Source organism: Arachis ipaensis, chromosome B9 (assembly GCF_059453495.1).
Source record: "Arachis ipaensis isolate K30076 ecotype BB chromosome B9, ASM5945349v1, whole genome shotgun sequence".
Taxonomy (NCBI): Eukaryota; Viridiplantae; Streptophyta; class Magnoliopsida; order Fabales; family Fabaceae; genus Arachis; species Arachis ipaensis.
Window position 1 is genome coordinate 55,925,048 of NC_142444.1, and position 5,511 is coordinate 55,930,558.

The following is a 5,511-nucleotide window of genomic DNA, read 5'->3' on the forward strand; positions in this document are numbered from 1 at the left end:
CGCGAACGCGTGAATGATGCGTCCGCGTCGCATCTGCGAACTTCAATTCGCGCGGACGCGTGGATGACGCCTCCGCGTCACTTGCCCGCGACCTAAACGTAATAGAAATTGTAGGGAGCGATTTCTAGGCTTCTTTTGACCCAGTTTTCAGCCCAGAACACATAGATTAGAGGCTATAAAGTGGGGGAATGCATCCATTCATAAGGAGAAGCTCACAATACACAATTTTAGTTTTAGATGTAGTTTTTAGTGAGAGAGGTTCTCTCCTCTCTCTTAGGATTAGGATTTAGGATTTCTTTTAGTTTTAGGATTGTTTCTTCATTCCAGGTTCTATGTTCCTTTAATTTATATTCTCTTCTACTTTTATTTATTCTGTTACTTCAGCTGATTATTAGATGTTGCCAATTTGGTTTATGGATTCCTCTGTTTAATTTGATTCAATACAATTCGAAGTATTTTAGTTTATAATTGTTTTATTCTATTTAAGATTGCTTTTAATTTAATTTAGATAATTTCTTCCTTTTGGTTCTGGTTAAGTAATTGGTAACACTTGAGTTGTCAAACTCAGCAGTGGTTGAAATTGGCAGATTCTAATTGATCTAGATCGCTCTAAAGCTAGTCTTCCCATAGGGATTGACTAGGACTTGAGGATCAAACTAATTAGTCCATTTGACTTTCCTTTGCTTTAGTAAAGGTTAACTAAGTGGGATTAAAACCCAATTCTCATCACACCTGATAAGGATAACAAGGACAGGATTTCCAGTTCTAATACCTTGCCAAGAGTTTATTTTATTATTATTATTTTATTTTTCTTATCATATTAACATACTAGTTCCTTACTTTCAAAACCCCCAATTTACAAAACACATAACTAATAATAAGAACATACCTCCCTGCAATTCCTTGAGAAGACGACCCGAGGTTAAATACTTCGGTTATCAATTTCAAAGGGGTTTGTTACTTGTGACAACCAAAACGTTTGTACGAAGGGATTTCTGTTGGTTTAGAAACTATATCTACAACGCAACTATTTTTATAAAATTCTTTACTGGCAAAAATCCTAACGTCAAAATGGCGCTGTTGCCGGGGAATTGCAAACGTGTGCCTTATTATTGGTTATTGTAAATATTTAAAAAAAATAAAAAAATTATCTTATCATTCTTATTTTTAAAAATCAAATATTTTTTTAAAATCATATCTTTTTCAAAATCTTTTCTTATCCTTTTTCAAAAATTATATCTTTTTCAAAATATTTTCTTTTTATTAGTTTTTATTTTTATTTTCTCCTACTACTATGAACTCTCACCCCTTTGGCTATGAGTCTGGTTACAATTATGTTGCAAGAAGAAGAAATTACAATGAGAACAGGCATCAAGGTTGGAACAATCAAAGATGGGAGGAGCCACAAGGATTTGATCAACCCTCTTGGCGACAACCACCTCCAATGGACTATCAACAACCCCCATCATATGCCTATGAACCTCCTCAACACAACTTTGAACCACCACACTCACAAGCCAACTACCACCATTCACCTTCATATGATCCTAACCCTCAACCACCATACCAACCACCTTATGAGCCATATGAACCATATATAGAACCACCCCAATTCCAACCCAATTACTCCCAAGAACCACCACCTCAATATTTGCCATCTCCATATCCATCAATCCAAGAGCACTGTGATCCTACTTATGATAGCCGAGCGCAACAAGAATCAACGGATCGTCTCACGGAAACATGTGCAGAACTTCAAGCAACCCTTCGACAACTGGATCAAGCGATAAATTGATTACCTTCCCGACGTTCGGACACTCAAGGAACCCCCATGGCCTCATGTGGGAAATCTAATGAAGAATGTAGCATGAAGGAGACATTAGAAACTCCGGTGGGCAGTGAGCAGCATGATTTTATATTGAAACAATTGGAAGAAGCTACGCCTGCCATTGAGGAGGAAGAAGTGGTTGAAGACTTAGGAGATGCTGAACCTGCATTGTAAAGTCCATTCATAAATCCTCCTTCCAAGATGTTTGAAATTGATGTTGAAGAGGGTGTACAACCTCCAAGGCATGTCATGGTTAAGGACTTGGAAGAGGTCGTTCAAGAGATGGAGATTCAAGAAGGAGAAGCACAACCTCCCATGCCCTTGGAAAGCAATGAAGAGGAGATTGAATTAGAAGAAGGCTACCAAGAGGAAGAGGTTGATATTAAAGAAGCTTGCAAAGAGGTGGTAGTTGTCAAAGAAGAACACAAAGGAGTGGAGCTTGCAAATTCATTAGAAACCCCTCTCCCTAAGTTGCCATCATCCTTCACAACATTCAAGTGGGTAAAATTCATATCCCTTAGCTTTCTAATTCCACTTGAATATGGGCTACTGGAGCTGGATGGTCAACTTAGAACTATTTGTGGCATTAAGAGTAAGAGGAAGATGGTCGGTGGTAAGAATTATCCTGCAAGGTTCATTATGGCTGGAAGCTTTAAGTTTAAATGCAAAGGTTGGTGTAGAGCTCAACTGAATGGGTCTAGAAAGTTGTTTGGCCGCTTTAGTGAGAATTCAGATTGCTTGCTACCCGGATGGAATAATAATGATCAACAAGAAGACGGGTGCAATAGCAAGGTTTGGGATCCTAGAATCTGTTCTAACATCCAACACCCAGGGAGCCTAAGAATCTGTTTGAAGCTGCTCAAAGGCTTTACGTGCCTAGTTTGGGATCCGGGAGGCCATTGGAATTACAAACATTGGTGGAGATTCCTGAATGAGTTCAAGCACAAGCCACCATAATAGGAAGCTCACCAAATGTCCAACTTAAGGACTTTAACTAAAAGTGCTAGGTGGGAGACAACCCACCATGGTATGATCGTTCCTTTTTCATTTTTTTATTTAGTTTTATTTGTTTTTGAGTTTTATTTTATTTTATTGTATTGAACCTGGAGTTTTGCATAACATTCATATTAGCATTGCATTCTGCATACTGCATTATTAAAAAAAAAAAAAACGCACGCGACGCGGCAGCGTCGCTGAAGCGTCCGCGTCACAAGTGCATTAGGAGAAAAGAAAAGTGAACAGAGAGTCACGCGAGAGCGTGGCTGGAGGCGTGCCTTTGGCACAAATTGCCCCACGCAACCGCGTGCCCCACGCGTCCGCTTCAGGTGGAAAATTTGCCTCCCACGCGGCCGTGTGACATGAAAATCGACGTGAAAAGGGTGCATAGCCGAAAGTTATGCTGGAGTGGTGCTGGACTGGTGCTGAACGCCCAGCCTTATCATGCGGACGCATGGCTCACGCGTCCGCATCACATCCCTGTCATGACCACTCACGCAATCGCGTCGACCATGCGACCGCGTCACCCTGATATTTGGCAATAATGCATTTTGAACAGAGAGTTGTGCGAGCACGAGGCTGCCCTCGCGCCAGTAGCACAAAATGCGTCACGCGTCCGCGTGACCGACGCGACCGCGTCGATTAATTTAAGCGCAAGTCACGCGACCGCGTCCCCCATGCGTCCGCGTCACTTGCGCCGCATAGCTTATCCAGATCAGCCAATTATCTTATCTTTTCTTTCCCAATCCTAATTTCTTCTATCTTTTCTTCTTTCTTCTTTCTTTCTTACTTTATTTCTTTCCCTTCTCATTCTTCTTATCTTTTATTTTATTTTATTTATTTGCATCCTTTCATGCATTGCATTTTAATTTTGTATATTTTTATTTTCTTTTCTAAATTTATTATTTTACCATTGGTGTTCAAATGTTCTTATTCAACTGTTATATCTTTTCTGGTATTATCTTAGTGCTTATGACTTGTTTTATTCTGATTGGGTAACATTATTTAAATCAATGCTAATCTTTTATGATACTTGTACTTCTCTTGCATTGATATGAACTTATACTATCTTGCATTACCCACATTTTCCTCTCCTTTGTTGCAAATTTTGCACCACTAGTATGCCATGTGCTTATATTGTTCTCTCACGTACATATTGAAGCTTCCATGTAAATGAGACCCTTATCATTTGGCATTAACCCAACCATACTTCATTTATTTTTTTATCTTTATTATTGGGTTACCTTTCTTCCCTTTTTCTTTCAGGATGGCCACCAGGAAGAGAACCGGAAGACGTTTACATGGGGAGACAGACAAGTCCATCTGCAAAATTCTCGGAGAAAAGCGCCAGTTGGAATAGCCCGTCCACCTGCACATCTTAGCATGCACCGAGGACGGTGCAATCTTTAAGTGTGGGGAGGTCGATACCGATCTCCATGGGTTAGTTACTCTTCTATCTCAACACCAATGGTTTATTTTCCTTGTTAGTTGTTGCATTTGCATATTTGATTGCATATTTGTTTGATTTTATGCATTTAGTTACTACTTGGTTGAAGTAATATTTTCTTTTTCAAGAAATTTTTATAGTATTTTACTAATTTAAATTGAAAAATTTTTGTTAAATTTGTTTGGAAGTTGTATTTGGAACATGAATTATAGCTAAAGAACACACAACCTGTGAGATTTTGAGCTTATTTACATGGTTACATTATTTAACCATAAATTTTTATTCTTGTGTGTTTTCTTCACTATGATTGCAATCTTTACTTTGTTCCATTCTATATGTCCAATATTTAGTGTATTTACATGTTTGCATATGATTGAGGCCATTATTTGATTTTAGCTCACTTATCCCAAATAAGCCTAACCTTTACATCACCCTTGTTAGCCACCTTGAGCCTTTTAATCCCATTCATTCTATATTTTACCACATCACTAGCCTTAAGCAGAAAAACAAATTAAATACCCCAATTGAATCTTTGGTTAGCTTAAGATAGAGATTGTGCATCAACTAAGTGTGGGAAAATTGTGGGAACATGGGTTAATAAGGGAATGTATCATGTTTCTAATTTATTTGAATATTGGGAATTTGGGAACCTACTCATGAAAAAAAAACCAAAATAGAAAAATAATGAAAAATCCATGTGCACTGATAAGTTATGTTTATTTCTCTACAAAAGAAAAAGAGAGAGAAAAATCCAAAAATATTCAATAAATAAGTAAATAAATAAGGGGACAAATTACCCCAATGCTAAGTTAATAAAAAGATCAATGAACATGTGATAAAAGTAAAGAAATATCAAAATTTTGGTACATGAGTATGGGAATCATATAAAAGTGGGAATTATGGGTAGCTAGGCATGAATTTAAAAGTATATAGAGTATATGTATATTAGGTGAGAGCTTAGGCTAATTAAAGATTCATATTATAGCTCACTTGGCCATACATATATCCTCACCCTTACCTTAGCCCCATTACAACCTTGAAAAGACCTCATGATGTTTGCATTAGTATACTAAATATTTGTTGATTGGTTAGATGAAGAACAAGGTTTAGAAGGCATGATTAGAGAAGAATAGAGTGATTAACCCTAGACACTTGAGAGATTAGAGTGATATACATTACCAGTAAGGGTTCAATGCTTGATTCTATGTTCCCTGCTTTCATGAGCTATCTTCTTACAAGT